A 20,913-nucleotide genomic window follows, 5' to 3' on the forward strand; every position below is an offset into this window, starting at 1 on the left:
GTAACCAGCGTGCGTTCCTCAGGGGATAAGTGACAGGGCCGGACCCTAGAAATAGGCCACCAGCAGCCATCCCTGCTCTGGTCAGATCAGGGTGAAGTCTTATGGCGGTTTAGTGCCTCCACACAAGGCTACTGTAATGAGGCGTACACACACTGTACGCTAACTTCCAATTATGACCTCTGGCCTGGAGGGTTTGGCGGCACTGTGAAGTGAAATTGACTGGTGGCTAGACGCAACCTTCACTAACATCCACCCTTGCTTTTGGGTCCAACCTATACACAACTCACCCTTCCACTGCCCTTCCCCGTTGTTCATTAATATTCATAATTCATGTGAAATGAAGTGACTCGGGATCATTAAACGGACATGAATATTTGTCGGATGAAAGTTTAATTAAGCCATTCCTCTTTGGCAGCGTGATGTCACAGAGCAGCTTCCCACTCAGTGCATCCAGCGTTCGGTTTAATGGCCTATGCCTTTTTTATAAGTGCTACTCAGCGCTTATCCTGCAACAACCTCCACCCATACTCGTACCCCTCCTGCACTGCTGTGAGATAGACTCAGTTGATACGAATGGTGTTTTAGTAGTGTTCCAGTGGCAATATGTGGATCAATCATACTTAATTCAATAGAGCAGGAGAGGTACTTTTGTGGTGAATGCCATTTATTATTCAGGACTGCGGACTATACATATAGGCTCGCTTTTTGATTGTTGTGTAAGTGCCGCATTCAAAGGCCTTTGTCTCTCCAACAATAGTAATGCGCTGCACTTAATGCATGAGTCTGTAAGCACATGATCTGTTATGTATAATCCTGTGTATGACAAGGCGAGTCAGAAAGATTTTTCGATTACAGCACAGGTCTGTAGCAGAAAAGCTACAGTGCGCACATTCAACCACACACCCGAGTTAAGCATTACTCATCCTTTTCCCAGCAGAATAATAATCATTCCCAATCTATCAATTTCCACAAGTTTGCTTCGACTATCAAGTGTAGGACTTCAGGGAAATGCTATGTCCTCACTTTGTACGACACATCTGATGAAGTGGCTCTCTCTCCCACACACTCGCAGACAAGAGCTCATAACTGGCAGCACGCCACTCCGTTTCAACACCGTCCTAAAACAAATGGATGCAAAAATCTTCTGAGGGGTGTCCGAGCCGCTTCGTTTCTTCGCAGTCCCCTCTTCCGTTTCAACATGCTTGTTATCTCAATATCGGCCCTGCATGTTGCTGCTGCCCTGACGTGCTGTGACTTCATTTTCATATCTGTGACTCCCCGCTCGTGTTTTGTCTCCCACTTTCAAACACACACGCACAAGGGAGAGATCCATCCTGTTGCTACAGTGCTGCAGTGCTGAGTAGCAGTATAAGAGGGAGAGAGAGGGATGTCTGGCAGCGGCCCCACACCACAAAACGGACTGCGGCAGGGCATCCTTTTTACTTTTCCATCACTTAACCGAAAAAACTCCCCAGTTCCCCCTAGAGATGGTGTCCAGTGACTAATATTAACTTACAGTGTGTGATTAAGAGCATGAAGGCAGCATCTGTTGCAATAAAAATAATAAGGGACAATTCCTTTGCACATACTATTCCCGCTACCCCACTCCTCCCATTACCTCTGCTTCGTTAACGGTTCCAGAAAGTGAGGTGTCAGCACATTTCCGATGGCCTGGCTCACCCCTGATGCCTGCCTGTTGAGGGGCAGAATCATGCCCTTTGCCAAAGGTGCCATATGGATGGTGTTTTATAGCCGGGGAATAGAGGGGAAATGGGTGTCCTAGAGGAATAATTAAGAAATGGATCCCCCACAGTATAAAGCTCATCACATCACAAATCTCTAGCCTCTCTGGATATTCCATCTCCAACTCCTCTCCTCTCTACTCCTCTCTGCTGCTTTTTAAAGCCTCGAACACCTTCAGAGAAGATAATGAGCTCTGTCAAAAAGAGGCTGCTATTCCCTTTTTTCCTCCTCTTCCAAAAGTAAGCTTTTTGCCTTTTCCCCCCACTTCATTATAATCAACAGTGGAGTGTCCCATATTCGTGCTGCTGAGCAGAACATGCCCTCAGAGACAGTCAATATTGCAGCTTATAACCTATAACTTTGAGCTCAACCCCCGAAGCTGAAAGTTTTCCCTTTGAAGATTCTCATCACTATGGTAATCAGCTGATCAGAGGATGTTATGCCATCTCCTTGTGATGCAAATATTTGCTTTACATGCAAAACCTCCAGATTAGAACACTTTCTCTAATTTGCACTGGAGTTCAGGCGAGCGCTCTGGCTGCTATCAATTATGTAATCGCACTGAGGAAATGGCACTCATTGGACAGAGAACCCTGCAGTCAGTCAGACCAACATCTGTAATGTCAGTGTATTGAAGAAGTTACAAAGGAACTGGAATGGGTGTATATTATTGGTTTTATGGCCGATAAGGACATTCCTCCATTTAGACAAGATAACACAGCTGTTCCTAAAGAGGACTTCCTATCAATCAAATGCTGCTTTCGAGGCTGAAATTTTATAACTCCGCCGATGTGGTGGTATCGTCCTCCTTTTATGTTTACTGGCATTTTAAAGGGACAGTTCACCCCAAAATAAAAAATACATACTTTTCCTCTTATCTTTAGTGTTTTTTATTAATCTAGATTGTGTGTGCTGTCAGTTGCAGTGTTAAAAATATCGGCCACAGGGATGTCTGCCTTTTCACGAATATAATGGAACTAACGCTCAAAGAACAGACAAGATATGTTTGAAAAACTCACCAGCAATGTCTCTTTCCAGAAATCATGACCTGAGTGCACCAATGTCCATATGTGTTCAACCAACTAAATTATCTGTATCTGTATCTCTGTTTAAATCATGAGGGAGTGGAGCTTGTACAAAAATGTGTTGCTCAATCAAGTTATTTAAAGCCTAAAATAGTTATGTATTGATCAGAAATTGCCGTATTTATTATTTACTAGAAAACTGTTTATAAATCTCAGGATTGTGCCTCAGATCATTTTTGATCACAGAAGTAAGAGATTAAACACAGTTACCCAAACAAGCTATTTTTCTTCATCACAAATGTGGATATTGACATATTTTACTTGGATCATAAAAAAACATTATCTGTACTGGTTACTCATTTTATCCGAGTATTTGGCTTAAGATAATCTACAGACCCTGTTGTAAGCAGTTTCATGAAGGAACTATTTTCTTTCTACAGAACTGCACACATCATCCATATACAGAAGTAAGCGGACGTCTCAACGGCGGAAATCTCCAATACTTTGCAACTCACACCAAAATACTACAGCACAACAGGTAAGAGAAAAGAGATATTTTCAAAGTGTTTGAACTGTCCCTTAAAAAAAGAATATAAACTATGCATGCACAGTTAATAGGTTGTTAAAATACCCTAGGCTTAGGTTAAAGTTGCTAACCCACAAGAAGTCATTGATGCAAATGAAATAATGCATTTGCCATGTAATTTCATTGAGAGGCTGCAACGGTGTTTACGGACCCAATAAGAAGGTTAGAATATTTTAGTGTAATGCTCATGGTGTTTATCAATTGCTTGCAGTAGCTTTCCCAGATACTTGAATCAGATACCAGTCTTATATTGGCATAAAACTGCAGAGCTAACCTTCAAAATCACAGTAAACTCTCTGGGGACCTCAGAGTTATTGTTTTTTCCTCCTCACCCCCAGCCCCGGCCCTTAATCTTCACTGTCAGGGTAAAGCGCATTACTTCAAACCCATGCAGGAGCTGCTCTAGGCTCAACTGTGTTCCTTACCACGAAAAATAATAGAAAGAAAAGTTCAAGAGGAATTTGACAGATTCGGCAAGATGGGACCATGTCAGATCCATTGAATGCTGTTCCAGGGGTTTGGATGTGTCATTGTCACAACTAATATTGTGTGGTCCCTCTATCCTTGGCTTGTGGGTCTCTCTGTACAAACGTTCGGCATTTGCCTTGACATTCAGCTAATTTATTTATGATGTCAGAGAGTTGTAGGGGAGCTATGGAAGTCCCACAGAATGAGCCGAGAGACAGATGTGTAGAAAACATAAATTGCTATTCCATTGTCAAAGGTACAGACGCAGCATCATAGCTCCTGTATTGCGGACAGGTAGACAATAACTGATTTCCCTAATTACACTTACTTACTTTTGCCTAAGAACCATTTTCAATGCAGGACTTTTACTTGTAGAGTATTTTCACATGTGGTATGTTTACTTAAGTAAAGGATCTGAAAACCTCTTCTACCACTCATAATTGAACATTGACTTACATTTCCTTGCACTTAGACAGCAAGCCATTTCCACATCATTATCAAAGATCATGCCTTGAGTCATTGCGCTGTTAGAATTACAGACAAATACTGTAGGCTTTTAGATCTCTGTTTTTTTGTAACAGCAGAGATTTTTTGAGAATCCACTCAGATTTCATCGACAACTGTGGGCCCTCCAGGCACCCCCTCTAGGCACATGCACTGAGACCTGCAGGTGGGCAAATGTCACAGAGGCAGAGAGAGCACATGATCATTTTTTGCTCATTAATCTTTTAAAATGTGGTCTCTGGACGTCTCAATTTCAGGATTGAGTCGCAACAGCTATTCATAAATCCATAGCTGAGTTTGTGTGTAACGTGCCTCACAATTCTTTGTAGGTTGTGCACTTAAAACTTAAGAAATGCCTTAGATGGTAAAGACTTTAGTCAGTTGCGAGGAGTGTGTTGTGCTAACCTATCAAAACCGATCTGCTATAAATGAAAAGTCACTGTGCAACCACAAGCTGTTTCATATCTGCCAAAAAAAAGCAGTTTTAGTTGGCCAAGCGATATGATGATGAATTAGGAGATCAGAATTATTTTTAATCTTTTAAAATCAACATTACAACGTTTACTGTTTCAACCCCAAACAAAACATTCACACATCGATCAGAAGAGACAGGTGCACTCTAGAGGGATGGATTGACCAATAAGCTGCAAAAGGACTCCCGCGCGCTGTCTAATTTGCAATAGACCTTCATCAGGCAAAATCCGGATGACGGTCTAGTACCAAAACATCTCGAATGAGTGATACTGTTACAACCCCAAAATTAGTGTGCCATCAAACCCCACTCACATTTGGAATTTTGTCAGCCAGGTACCATCAATCATCAAACACTTAAAAAAGATCAGATGTCAAAATCTAGCTGATTCCTTTGTCTATTAACCATATGTAATATATTTCCAATACTACCATCACACACAGTTTTATAAAATGTGTAGTCCACAGACAACTCTTGTTTTTTTTTTTTTTAGTTTTTTACTTAACTGAAATCTTACCTTCACCAAAAGTTAGTTATTTTCATGATTGTATGTCCAAAAAGCAAACATTTTGTTGTTAAATTTATGTATCTGTGCCTTTAAAAGGACTAGAAATGAGCTGTGAGCGAACCAATCCCAGTGGCCATGAACAGAAGAGCATTTTATCTCAATGTAAGAACTACTTTGTGAAGTGCAACCTGCTTTTTATGTAGTTATGCGTAAATATACGCTTTGTGAACTCTTGCATTATAACTCACTACGTACAAAATTACAGAGCTGATGTTTAATGTTACAGAATCTACATTGTCATAGTCAGAGTAGTTCTCTTTAGGAACATTAGAGTTGCCAAAGGAATCTTTGCTAAATTTGCTGGCTAACTAATAACTGATTTCCAGTCAGCAACACATGTTGACGTCCACATATAAATTTGGCAAGTCTAGTATGAGAAGGGATTTTATGCGTACTATGACAGAGGTGGGACATTCCTGTGAAGTGCCCTTCTGCTTACCATGTTCTCTGACCACACTGATGCATGCAACAATGCATCAGTTGGCTGCCCCACTAGATTAAAGGAAAGAACCAGGGATCTTCCAAAAATAGCACTTGTATCAACACTGCCACCAGCTGCTTTATGCTCCACCCGGGGACATCATATTCCATCAATCTTTCAACCATTTATTGACGGGATGTCCACATAAATTTGTCTGACGGGCGTTGGAGCACTATGAAATATTAATTTTATATTTTCTATCCGGTGTTCCTGGATGAGGGGGCAAGTCTTGTCCCTCTGGCAACAGAAAGCAGCGCTTCATGCATTAACTAGCAGATAATGTTGATGGAGGACTGGACAATAGGGAATGTATTGACGGCTCTGGCTCATATCCAATGTGTGTGCACGGGGCAGAGTTGGGACAAATGGCAAGAAAGTTGCATTTTAACATGGGAAACAGGGTGATCTGGTTATTAGAGAATGAATTATACAGACATAAATTCAATTTTCATGATAAAAGATGCTTCCATATTCCTAAAATGTTCTTGGGACACCGAATTGCATCAGCTAAAAGGCTGGAAATCTCCAAACATGTAAGCGATGCTATGCACCTGTTGTCACACCTCAGGGAATTTGAGACCTCCTACCTCATTGGACATAAGGTTTATCAAACTAGTGTCAATGAACTTGATAGCCATTTGTTAAATGTTCATATTTGTGTTAATAAAAACAACAGAGGGAGTCATTGCCTTCCAACTGTGGCCCTTGTAAGGGCGTGTAAGGAAAAGGAAATACATCTGCATATTCCCACTTTGTTTTCTTCAAAGTGACAGCAATGCAAGTGCACTTGTATGAGGCTCCAAGGTTACTCTGTTGTTTGATGTTTCCTATTTAAAATCTGTCAGAAAGTAAATAAATTATGCACATCAGTCCATGCTGCGAGTACAAGAAAAATGCTGTTGGGTGTAATTATAGCAGTGGATATAGATGGGAAACGGAGGGATGATGGCGGCGTTCCATAAATCATATCTGTATATTGTATAGCCTTGCATGTGGCTCTAATCGCAACACATGCCTTCACTTTATGGCGCTACATTCAGGTTCACAGCCAGGATATTGGGACCACGTCACTGCACAGGAGAACATGTAAAGAGTAGATTTATTGTTTTCTTTATTGTGTTTTACAAAGAGTCCAGACAAAGTCATAAACTGTGGCATAAACGTATATCAACAGACTGTCAGGATGTGGAGCAGGAATAATATCAATGACTGGAACAGATTGAAATTGAAATTCAACAGATTCAGTTGAGTGGAGTGAGGAGATTTTAATGATAAAGGGCAAATCCCAAACCAATTCTTTATTCATCCGTTGGGTCAGAAATTTAGCATCAGGCGCATTTGAGGACATAGCTGTGTAGTTCATGAATGACAGCATGATAAGCAGTCCTAACAGTGATATATGACTTTATTAATGGTGGACACATGAGAGGGGAAAAGGTTGGGAACGTCACCACTCTGGTTGCAACGTTTTCCCCCTGCGATCCCAACCTCTGCTCCCAATGTTTTAATTCCATTACGATGCAGGGACGAGATAAGCGAGCTGTTTGGTGGGTCAAAGACCACCAACACTGAGATCAATACTGCTATCTGCTACACAGCAGCCCAGCCACTGAAATAACAGTAAGAGGACATAAGCATTGTTTAGCAGAGTGTAATAAGTCTTGTTTTCTAATTGAAATGATTGGAAAAAATAGCATTAAAAAAGAGAAATGTAGTGAGTAAAATCCATCATTGTTTGTATATCTACTCAAATGGGTTCGTATTTACTCGTGAGATAAACAGAATTTTCCTCCATGTGAATATTCTTTGTTAATATTCATCTTTGATAAATAAAAGCACCATCTTTAACTTTTCCACCCCACGCAGCCTTGCACTGGGGGAGGTCTTCTTATTATCTTATTCTGATAATTTCCATCTGGCTAATGAGGGCTTATTTTCACTGTGCCCAGAGGCGCACTTGTTTGTATTGTTGTATTTCATCACTTGGTTAAATGTTAATTGAGCTTTTCATATCATTTGTGCTGAGTTAATGTCTCACTCAAAGGATTTCTCCCAAATTAGCTTTAAGGGTCTCTGCAGGTGTTGCAATTCCACTCACAGTGCTAGGTTCTGTGCATAATTGTTTGTTGTTAAACCATGTTTCTTCGCCTAATGAGCCTTCTGTTGGGTTTGGAACAGTAAACGGAATTGACCTGCTCGCTATCACGCGATTGCTACCATTTATGGTGTCCAAGCACATGATGATTTTCATGCCACATTGTAATCATTGCAATACTTGATCTGTGAAGCATCTGTGGTTTTACAACTGCAGTCTGGTGCCTGTGCATCTATTTCCCTCCATTAGATGTTTCCTGTTTAACATAATCAATAGATTCCAATTTCAGAACCCCCTCTCACTCATGACACTGTAATTACTCCAAAGTATTTCACCTGCAGCCATATTAGCATATGATAATCACACTAGGAGAAGCAAGATGTGTGAGCCACACAGCTAATGGAGTGGACACATATAGAATAGTAACAGTATTTGACAGGGTTGTGAGGTAGTTTAACACCAAGTCCATATTATATATTATACTGTACACAAAGTGGTGCTGCAGATGCTTTCTGACCTTAATGCATGAGCTTAATAAGGGTGTGATATCATCAAATGGATGCAGATAGCAAGACCATTTTTACATACACATGCACTGCATATTGATAACTGATGGCTGTGTATTGGATACACACATTTGCAGTGGCTTGGGTTAGAATGTTTGGCAGTTTTACGACACCAGGAGCCCTAAATGAACTACATGTTTCACTGTAATGAGAATTTTTGCTTTAGGGGCAACAATGAATTAGGCAAAAGACTCATGCGCTTGAGTAAACGGGTGCATCAGCAAGTTTTTATTCATGCACTTCATCATTGGATTTATGAATGCTTTTGTTTACTCAGGTCACGATCAGGGCACTAAAGTGAGGGCTCCTGAGTAGGCAGTCAGAAGCTTAAAATCACTGCCCTAGAGTGGTCAGATTTAGGTGTAAGTGAAGGGCAAGGAAAGAGTTTTTGGGCAAACATGGAATCTGAATTTGAAAATAGCATGAAAAATGAGGACAAAATTGAATCTTATTTTCCCTAATTAATAGCCTTATGGATATTCAATGGTAGATAAATACTTAAATGAATACTTCACCCTTAAAATGACCATTTGTGTATCAACTTGTAATGCAGTGTTACTTTGAATTTTTGAAGAAAAATGCAGACAGTATTGTTTTATTGTTTGATGGGGACCAGGTTTGACTACTCATTCTGCCCGCCACCTGTGCCGCCAACAGCACAGACAGAGTGTAGAGCTGATCAAGAGAATTTCCCTCCCCTCTCTCTTTCTCTCAAACCCTAACTCACCTAACCAAAATCTGACCAAATGATAAAACTAGGCAATGCTAAGTGAATACAAATCAAGATTATGTTACTGCACTGCTTAAAATGTTTCCAGAAACATATTTAAATGCCCTATTTACATGTAATAGCTAGTAATAGTTTGTAAACTGGAAGTGGGCACCATTCTACTTAATGCACAGTGAAAACAGAGGTAGAAAAAACGGAAATCAAATGTTAAAACTAAAACAACATTCTGTTACTGAGTTGCATATTTGACTCCTCAAACAATTTCAGAAGCATGTTTTGGTTTACCGTTAAACTGTAATACGAGATCACCGGCTGCCATTGTTTCACTCAGATCATTAGGACACCCCCTGCCGGGACCATATGGTTAGGTGCAAAATACTTTTTTACTTTCATAGTATTTCAACAAAGGCGTGAGCTATATTAGGTTTTGGTCTACTTGTGAAGAAATCATTTTTGGTCTTCTAAAGAGATTGGTTAATAATAATTAAAAAAATATGAAATAGGCTAACACTACCTGTATCCTTTAAGTAGTATAATTTACAGCATTTCATAATTTGCAATTGTGTTGGAAATAATGACCCAAGTGAGATAGCACCTTATCCACCTTTTAACTATATGCATTTTAGATTTTTAGAGGAGACCTATTAACTGGCCTGTTACTTGGCACAGGTATACATTGGAAGCCTGTGCAAAGAAAGACAGACAGCAGAGGACTAAAGTTAAGGTAGAGAGAGGCAGAAATCGACAGTGACGTGCAGGGAGAGAAGGAGTGAGAGCAGAGTTGCTCTGAGCATTGCCTAAGTCATCCTCAGGGCTATGAGCATGTGACTGAGGCAGGGTAGGTACTGCAGTGGCAGCAGTTGGTAATTACCACTGTATCAGCAACATGTCATCTATGTCGTCCATTTCATTAGCTACGCATCCGCTCCCACTGTATGGTGGGGGAGTATTATTACCCCCTCCCCATTCTCTTTTCTTTCATTATACCATTTCGGAGTTAACAAGCTGTGGATGAAGAATGTGGTTATCAGTGGGTTTTTTTATACATACATATATATATATATATATATATATATATATATATATATATATATATATATATATATATATATATATATATGCACAAGTTGCATGTGGATCAAAATGAAATAGTTTATATTATGTATCTGTGCCACACATCATTTAAAGCTTACAGCATTTGTGGTGGCATAAATGGCATAAATTCATTATGTTTTCTAGCAGACCACATCACTCACTCCCATTAATGTAAGATGAAGTTTCCTGGTTGTGTTACTGCAGCGCCGAATAGGTTAAAAGCTCTTTGCGGAGATATTTTGAACGCTTTCCTACCCTATGCTTTCTCTCTATCTCTCTTCCATTCCCTTATGCATGGTCTACACCAATGTAGCAGCCTCCTTTACATTTTACAGAAAGACACGGTGGAAAGTTTTGTTCAAACAACAACATCTCCCCAATGACTCCCCTCTGGGGTAAGGAGTGCAGCTACCTGAAATTTGAGCAGGTTGGATAGCCAAGAGCAACATCCCACAGCAAGCTACAGCAGAGGAAATAGTGCAAAGTACCAACACATGAATAAAAACATAAATGCAGATGCGCATGCATATGCACATACTTGCCCACGCACAACCACAAACACGCACAAAAGTTCCAAATTTTGAGGTTCAAGGGCACTGGTAAGTGTATTCAGTTGATACACAGCCACTAAGCTGTGCTTGCAATTATTTTCTAATGCTGTATAAGTGGTATGGGATCAGTGTGCTACGGAAATGTAGAACTACTAAGCCAGAAAAAAAAAAAAAAAAAACTTATCAGTATCAGGTAACAACATGAAATGTCTCTTTTTATGATAGGATGTTTTTCAAGATACAACAAGACACTTCTTATTAAAAAAAAAAACTTGGTAGAAAAACAAAAGTTACTTTTTATAACATAAAAATATCTTGTAAAAACATGAAAAAAAAATCTTGTTATAACGACAAACTTTTCATTTTATTGCCTGTTAGTGATCAGTCTTTTTTTCTGGCCTGGTAGTTGTGCTGACAGGGTAGTAAACGCCATTAAATAGCCCGCACCAGTATGTTTTGCTAGCCTGCAAAACATAATATTATAATAATAATAATAACCTAATTACTGCTATGATGATGGCAGCGTATGTAGATGCAGCAGCCAGTAGCTCCTAAAATCCTTGCTACTGTTTTTGCTACATTTTTCTATTTTTTTCAACTCCATGGCTCCTTCTGCTTAAGCACAACTTATCAACATGGGGAAAAGTTGTGTGGGGTTTGGACTTAATGGAGCAGAGCACAAGAGGATCCCCCCTGGCGACGTGTGCCAAGCGGCAAGTCAGACCAGAGGGGAGGAATAAGGACACAAGACTCTGATGCAAATTCAAAAAATGCACTACAGGAATTGAATGATGCCATCAGCAGCAACATGCCTGAGCAACTGGATGGAATCTTTATAGTAGCTGGTGATTTTAAATCAACTCATCCTTCAACACCAAAAATGTAGCAGGATCAAGGACAAATGTAATTATGTTTTTTAAATTTTGTTTAAAAAATGACTAATAAATCTACCTTCTAACCAGTTAATAATTAATAAGTTAAGCCCGGTAGCATGTGTTTGCTCCATTTATGAATCGCACAATTCCCGTTCAGACGATGGTTGTGCAGAAAACAATTTCATCCTTGAAAAAAAAATAACGAGTGCTTGAAATAGTACTTTAAAATTTTTGAATTTGACTCTCCCCCGTCTGTGCAAACCCTGAATACCAGAGATAACCTTTGGCCTTTCTGTGACTTTAAAGACCTGAGAATACACATGTATGAGGTAGAAATATTGTGCATAAATATGTACCAAAAAATAGTGATAATTCTCTTTCACAGAATATGGCAATTGCCCTTTGAGAGTACAATCAACACATTTCCACTTCAAAACTGACTTGCAAGCTCATCACCAACTCAGAAGTGCAAATTAAACCCTCTGAAATGACATGCCAAAACAGTGACGCCAACTCTCCCATTGAGATGAGAATGTCAATCAAGATAATTGAGAACTCCCTCAGAATGTTACAGGCTGAAAGTGTATATGGGAGTATATGACGTCCTCTCGAGCCGACTGAGTGTGAGGAGGAGGAGGACTGAGGTAAAATAGTGGATTAGGTTTCCCCCTCATCATTTCTCTATACCTGTCATAAATCATCCTCATCCAATTATGATAAAGTCTGTAGCCTAGATTACGTGGTTTTACCATGGGGTAGGGGGAAGATCATTCTTACAGACGTCTTCTACCGTGAATAAGAGTGAGATTTCATTTGGGCTTCAACAGGGCATGTCCTTTTAATTAATGGGGCTCGGCTGAGCTGAAGCTGGTGCAGCTATTTAAAATGCTAAATGGTTTTTTTCGGATTTTCTCTTTCTTGCTCAACAGACCCCCCCCCCCCCCTTCTCACCAGCAGTGTAGACACACACGCGCACACACTCACATAGACACACACTCTTCTCTCTCATTGCTGTTAGACTCACTCTTGGTGGCATTTGTGATTAATTTTGCCTGTGCTGAGAGGAGCACTTCGTTGTTCTGGTATGGTATAGTGTGTGTGTGTGTGTGTGTGTGCGTGTGTGTGTGTGTGTGCGTGTGTGTGGTGGAGATGGAAGGAGGTACAGAGCAGGAATGGATTGATTGATTAAAGCCTAATGTCATCTGCAATTTGGTATTAGCCCATTGTTTTTAACGTTGATCAGAGAGGTTTCGAAGCCAATCACAACAGGAATTAGCATCTACGCTCATGCATGTGGTGAAATAATCCTGAAAGAGGGAAAGGTCAGATCCTTATGCGGGGCAGAATCAGATAGAGGGTTAAGAAATGGGCCTGTGACAAGACTTGCATGTAGAAGAATGTGGCAACAAAAAGAACATGAGAAACACGTTTAATTCACAGCTAGGAAAACAGGGGCTGTTATATGTCTGAATTTGTTTAATGTACACTGGTCTGTTGTTAGAAAAGCACATGGGAGAAGCTATTTGACACACGTGTTTTGGTGGAATCCCCTGAAGATAAACTGCCAGCCTGTCTGAATCACCAGGATGACAAATCAGGAGACACAATGGTTGTCCTTTAGTGCATCAGGATGACACACTTTTCTAAATGCCTGTTTTACAGGAGGGCAAATGAATTAGGCAAAGGGCAAATGAATTAGGCTGCGTTGCAGTACAGTACTGGCTGTTGTTATTAGCGTGTGATGCTGCTTTAAAACAGATTCTCTGCACACATATTCAGTCTTCCTATATATTAGTCTTAAGGAAGTATGACTTTTTGGTAAATATGCTTATTCACTTTTTTCCTAGAGTTGGATGAGAAGATACCACTCCCATATTTGTCTGCTAAATATAAAGCTACACCCAATAGTCTGATAACAGCTAATCTGGCTCTGTCCAACATTACGCGTAACAGCACTTATTAAATTAAATGAATGATAAAATGAAATATATGCCAAAAAAGGGCTTTCTTACAGAAGGGCCCTTCAGCTGACTTCTCTCCCGTTTACAAAACCAGAAAGTTTGCTGATCTGATGGAAATGGTCTGGGATCGGACCCCAGGCCCTGGGATATGGTTATATTGGAGTAGCTAAATTCACTGATGGGCCTGTCTCCACAGAGCATGACAGCTACAGTGGCTTAGAAAATAGTGACATAGAAAAGGAAAGGAAAACTTTGCTAATGTTTAACGAGCTCAGTCATCTCAGTGTGTGCAGTGTGTTCAGGTAAACCTCCTGTGCCACCACGGCGCCGCCAGCTTCCCCACTCATCCACCAGAGCGCCGCCTTGCAATGACAAGGCTGGTTGAAAATTTGGCAAAGCTTCTCTTTAATGGCTGTACCAACTCAAATTCAGAAAGCAACTGTTAGTAAAAACAAAAAAACAGAGGGGAGGTCTACACATACAGTATATGCATAAAATAAGTAAAGTAGAATCTATACCCAGCGGCCTGCCTCTAAGGATAGGGATGAGAGGGGCTAGAGTTTTCTGGAAAAGGGTGGTGTTTAAAGCAACTGATTTAATTAAGCTGTTCATATGGCACCCAGCTATAGATGTCTGTTTGAACCAGCACCAGACGTGCTGCCTGCCACAGCAGCAGCCAATCATTAAACTTTGACATCTGGCAGCTCACTTTAGTTACATCAAATTGGGCATGGTTTCATCTAAAGTGGGTGGGGGAAAAAAGATAGCATATACTCCTGGAAAGCACTGTTAAGAAATAAAATGTGTTAGCTCTAGAGGTGCTGGTAGTTGTTTTGGTTGGGTTTTTTTTGTTAAGTTTCATCCTGTTTCCAGTCTTTATGTTAAGCTAGGCTAAATAACTGTTGGCTGTAGCTTAATATTTACTATACACAAGAGTACTGTCAATCTTTCCTTATAACTGTCAGCAAGAAAGAGAATTTGCATATTTCCTTAAATGGGAGCTATTGTTTGAGTATCTTGAAGAGATGAAATGTATTGACCTTGCTGTTGACCTTGAATATTACCCTTTGCCACGACGTCTTCAAACAACTATCCACATATCTACAAAGTGTTCCCGTCAGCTGTGTATCATCATGTAAAAAAATGAACTGATAAGTGGTAAATTGTTGATGTTCCGCTCTGCAGTTTTATTTGGACATCATGACAAAGGGCAGAGAGGCTGAGGGAGAATCCTGGCTGCACTGCAGATAGTTTACCCTCGCTAGCCCTCGATAACCCCCCGACCCTCCCTAACATCCATCCCTCCCTCCCCAGCATGCACCGTCACCCTCTCACCCCTTCCCACCTCCTTCCAACCCAACCCACTGGTCCCTAGGGCTACCATTTGTGAATTCATCTCTGCCCTCACAGCCCTGCTCAGCTGTCACATCGCATCTTGCACGCGCAGACAGTCAACGATAACAGTGTTAGGGCTTTTCATATTCCATACACCCAGTTTCCACCTCCCACTATATGGACATGCAATGTTACCCACAGTATCTTTCCACTGTTACCCCAGCCTCTGCCTACACCCCTACCCAGCCTGGCTGTATTTGGGTGGCAAGAGCTCCATCCCCTGCCTTTGCTCTCTGTTTCGCTTCCTCTATTTCCCTCGTAGAAGTGTGTCTAAATGTTTCTATCAGTGAAATCTGAGGAGCGATGGCCTTAAACTCTAGATCATTAGATACTGCTTTCAGTGCTGCTTTGCAAAAAATAATTACACGCAATATTGAGTGAATCATCTTAAAATTGCAAATCTAAGAGGTTTAATTTAAACAAGGAAGCTGCAGCACCATGGCAACCACAGAGCCAGCATTCTTAATATAAAACACACACGCTGCAAGTTGTACTGAAACAGTGTCAGAGGTTGAAACCTCAGAGCCAGAGATTCATTTTTACATCATACATGGAAGTGTTATCAATACTGCATTGTAAATGGCTACCGCCTCCTTTTAAATGGATGTTAAAGAAGCTAATAACTTACATTTCATTAATTCATAAGTGGGGAGTACAACGTTGGTGTGATGGTCCACTTTACTGCTGTGCTTGTGTGCAGCAAGCTGATTGGTATAACACAGTTTTCAAGTACAATGTAATTCTTACACAGGGCAAATGCATTAACCTGAATGTCCTCAATACGAAAAAAAAACATGGGAATGTTTTATTGTTGTTATTATTATTATTATTATTATTATTATTAATATCAGTAGTAGTAGTATTTATTTTATTATTATTTTTCTTTGGGGCTGTAATAACACTCAATCAGTATTTTTTTCTGTTGTATTTTTTTATTGTTTGCTTGTTTTTTACAGACCCCATAGCTTCTAATATACAGGCCTCTACCAAATTATTATGTATATTATTATGTATATATTATTATTATGTATAGTGTGTATATTATTATTATACCAGCATGTATCAATTTGTGACCATGTAATTAGTGGTATTACCAGAAATAGTGTTTATTTCCACACGTTTTCTAGACATATACCATCACAGTACTATGCAAACATCTCAGAAATGGTGGGAAAAAAATCACACCAATAATTTTTTTTTTTCAAACAAAAATAGAATAACATTGAGTATATGATTTTCATCCATCCTTTGTTTTATTTCAGTAAAATTGTGAATTTATTGCCTTTGCTATAGCATCACTACCTTTACCACCTAACCATAAAAGCACAATTCAACCGTTTGGTTGAGCATGGCTTTTAATGGTAAAAAAAAAAACAATTTTCATCGTATACATAATGGATAATATTAAATCTATCATTAAACAACAATGAATGACAAGAAGTGGCTTTATTTCTTAGCAAATAGTACATTTTAATTACATGAGCTTAGATTCACCACCTTTACCATTAAATGCCAAATCAACCATTTGGTAGACTTTTTTTTAAAAAAAAAATATTTGAACCTTATTAAACGTTTTTTTGGGGTCTAAAGTTACATAAATCTGTTTAGTAGGACTTCAGAAACAAAAAGATACGCCTACCTTTCAGAATTCCATCCCACATAGTGCTCATGGTGTGACCATGGACTGTATATAAAGATGGACGACACATCCCCTCTGACCCCCACTGAGCTTCAGTAAGGGTAAAATATCCCAGATACGAGTGTTGCCGTCTTGCGATGGTGATGTCATTGAGAGCCAGAGTCTGCGCAGTAGCGATATCCGTGGTGGGGGAGTTCCTGCCAGAACACCCGTCCAACTAATCACGGGCAGCTCCATTGAATATGAGCGCATGGGTTGGCTGACACAGCTGTCTTTGAGTTTTTAGTTTGTCTTATGTCCCATTCATTAACATGGAGGGGCGGGCTTTATGACCAATATTGCAGACAAACACCAAGGGATCAAAAGCGACCAAAGGCGATCAGAATTGAAAACACAGTGACGTCTTGTGGATTTTTTGGCATAATAAAAAACTATACCGAATGGTAGAGATGGTTCAACTATGTTGACACGCACACATACACCAACACACACCAATTGTTACTAAAGAGACATGGCTAGGCACTGAGACCTGAGGCGAGGGAGAAGCTACCTTTGGGGGCCAACCTCACTGAGAGAGGTCACGGTCCAGCACCGCCGGGGCGCCGCCACAGAGACCATCCCAACCCGGGCGGACAGGAGTGCCCGCACCAAGATGCCGAGCCCTCTAGCCACCCGGGCCGAAACAGTCCACGGTACAGCACCCCCAATGGTGGACCAGAGACCACTCCCAGTCCGGTAGGCCCCGATGAGGAAACACTGGAGCTAAAAACTAACACAATAAAATAAGGTAAAGAACATAAAACCTAAGAACGTAAGGGACTGAAACAGTAAAATAAGACAAAGAATACAAGTGCACAGTAAAATAGATTAAAGGTTATAACCGCTAATAATTAGATAGATAAATAAATGGGAGACTAAAACAGTGGGATAAGATAAAATAAAAAAGGAGAATAAATAAATAAATAGTTAGTTAGTTAGTTAAAAGCCTGATTGAAAAGATGGGTCTTGAGCCTCTTTTTAAAAACCTCAACACTGTCTGTGATCCTGAGGTTCTCCGGGAGGCTGTTCCACAGACGGGGGCCATAGTAACTGAAACCCGCCTCCCCATTTCTTTTAGAGCTAACTTGTGGTATGGTTAAAAGGCCAGTGCCGGAGGACCTCAGGGTCCGCGAGGGTTGATAAGGTAAAAGCAGCTCAGTTAGGTAAGAAGGCCCAAGACCTTTGAGACACTTAAAAACAAGTAAAAGAACCTTAAAATCAATCCTGAAACGCACCGGGAGCCAATGAAGCGATTTTAAAACCGGTGTAATATGCTCCCGCCCTCTGGTCCTCGTCAGCACTCGTGCGCCGAGTTCTGCAATAGTTGTAAATTGGAAATGCTCTTTTTGGGAAGACCAGAGAGCAGGGCATTACAATAATCTAGACGACAAGAGATAAAAGCATGCATCAGTACCTCCGTGCTGGCCTGAGAGAGAAACGGGCGGACTCTGGCTATGTTCTTTAGATGATAAAAACCAATTTTTGTTGTGTTTTTGATGTGTGGGATAAAAGTAAGCTCAGAGTCAAAAATCACACCCAGATTTGTTACAGATTGTGATGTTTCTAAAAGCCTGTAACTTTGGTAAAAGTCTCTCTTTCTGGCCTTCAGGACCGATGACTAAAACCTCTGTTTTGTCCTGGTTGAGCTGTAGGAAATTTGCTGCCATCCATGACTTTATGTCTGAAATGCAGTTAAAAAGGGCATCAATAGGCCCTGTGTCATCAGGAGACACAGCGATGTACAGTTGAGTATCGTCAGCATAACTATGAAAGCTGATGCCGTGACTCCTGATGACGTCCCCAAGGGGAAGCATGTACAGATTAAAAAGAGTTGGGCCTAAAATTGACCCTGGGGAACCCCACACTTTATCTCATGGATTCCTGAGGAACATGTATCCATACTTACAAAGAGCGACCAAAGGCGATCAGAATTGAAAACACAGTGACGTCTTGTGGATTTTTTGGCATAATAAAACTATACCGAATGGTAGAGATGGTTCAACTATGTTGAGTTGAATTCACACATTTTCATTAATACATAGTGACTCTATGCTCTACCAAGCAGTTGAGCAGGATATCAAAAGGTTTACTTACCACATATCTGAAGTCCTGTTCACACTTTATAGAAAATCTTTTACAGAAATTATCTTGGACCCAAACAAAGCATGACAACTAGAAATAATAGCTGCCCATCCTGCTGCTTTCTTTGTTGGAGTGCAGGAATAAAGACAGCCTAATGCCAAATGAGTTCCAGAGAATTGTCAGATCAGGGGCAGGGTCTCATCAGCACCCTGCTGTTAGAAGGTGGGCCTCACGCTGTTCCCATCATCATCAAACATGGTTGATATTTGATACTGACTTGCCGATTGTGTCACTCTGGCCAAACAGCAACACTTGCTCCTGTACATGAAGCTCAGAATTGTACCTACTGCTATTTTATTTAAAAACATCAGAAAATACTGGACCAAAAGTCAACCTGATAAGAAAATACTCATAATAATATTTTTGTCTGGAAACTGGTTGGTGTTACCTGCAAACTGATTCTTTTCTTCTGTGTTATCATCTTCAAGTGTGTCTCCTGTTCCAACATTAGGATAAATAGGGTAATAATAACATTTAAAAAGAGATAAAATGTTGAATTAATCCATGCTCTCTCTTTTCTGTCACTACAGATTTTGTACTAGCTAGTCAAAAAGTAAAAAGTAATATATAAATAAAAGCAAGAGAAGATAAAAAAAACAAAAACATCTAATCATAAACCTTGGGGATCTGTGTTTTAATGGATGGTAGAATTTAGGGCAGGATACAGAAGAATGGGCTTAGCTGGAGGAAAGAAAATGCCTTGTGAGAGCTGGTCAAATGCATTGTCGAGAGTGCAGTGTAGGGACACGAGGCCTAGTGGGATATGCCAAAGTGGAAGGAGAGACATGGTGAGAGTTTGACAGAAAACAGAGAAAGGAAGAGAAAAGGCACATGAAACAAAATAAGAAATGCCTGTTTAGTGTACTGCTAAACGGGACAAAAGACTAGGTGAGAAAGACTATGTTGGCTGTTTTTCTTTTATTTCAAAACTCTGGTCTCATAATTTCGGCAATGCATTTAATAAGTTATTTTAAGTTGTTGTACATTGTACATAGCAAGAGGGTTTACGGCCCTTCTGTGTTTGCAAATTTGCATGTTTAGATTCTAAATGAAACATTTGTTTGTTTACTCATGATTTGGTCTTATGATTCAATACCTTGCAGTCATTTCATGAATCAATGCTTGAATTTACTTGTCTCTAATCATTTAATAGAGGGCATTTTCTGCCCAGTAGCACAAAAAAGGGCTATAGTGTGATGGTCTTGCGACCTTTTCAGGGTGTATCACACCTCTCATCCAATGTCAGCTGGGATCGGCTCTGTGTCTGCAAACCTTAACATTTTTTTCTTGAAAGGTGACACAATTAAGTTTAGTTATAATTAGCAATGGCAAATGGAACAGTGGCCAAAACTGTCTATAGAATAAATGTGGGATACTTCCCTGTATCAACTCACACAGAAATAAAAAGAACAGTGAATATTGACAAAATAGTCAATACTGTAAGTAGAGCACAAAACTGGCCAGGCAGAAAAGACAGGTTTTCCTTTCCACCAAGTGAAGAATTTATTTTGTCAGTAAATCCCCCATTACAGTGAAACAGGGAAACAACACAGCAGCTCAGTAAGATAGAAAGACTTCAGACATGTACTTTAGACTGGAGTCTGTCAAATCGATAACGCCTCCATGTGCATCTCTGTGAAAACTACTCAGATCAAATAAGACCAGTTTTCAACAGCACGGGAAACTTTTTTTTAACTATTTATGAGAGCAAGTAGTTGAAGCATCAAGTCATTGAATTCAATACACACTTCATTAGTGGGGCGAAATATTGGCGCAACAATTTACAACTTTAGCATGCAGTACATAGTCACATGTGACAGATCATATAACCAAAGGTGCTTAGCGCCATAGATGGCTTACTTAACAGGTCTACTGGGCAGAGGTCCAGTCACTCAAAGTGTCACAGCCCTCTTGGCCTTGACCTGCAATATGTCACTTAAATAAATATGTACTGATCAACAAGAGACATAAAATGACA

At 40.1% G+C, this 20,913-nt stretch overlaps 1 protein-coding gene across 2 annotated transcripts in view; it reads left to right on the forward strand.

Moving 5' to 3' along the window:
- Positions 1-20,913, forward strand: part of clmpb (CXADR like membrane protein b) — a 141,433-nt gene that overhangs the window by 5,217 nt on the left and 115,303 nt on the right. For both annotated transcript variants that reach the window (XM_042486125.1, XM_042486126.1), the window contains exon 2: positions 3,209-3,306. The gene's annotated coding sequence lies outside the window, so the exon portion shown is untranslated. The remainder of the gene's footprint in view (positions 1-3,208; positions 3,307-20,913) is intronic.

This window comes from Plectropomus leopardus, chromosome 5, assembly GCF_008729295.1.
Source record: "Plectropomus leopardus isolate mb chromosome 5, YSFRI_Pleo_2.0, whole genome shotgun sequence".
Taxonomy (NCBI): domain Eukaryota; kingdom Metazoa; phylum Chordata; class Actinopteri; order Perciformes; family Serranidae; genus Plectropomus; species Plectropomus leopardus.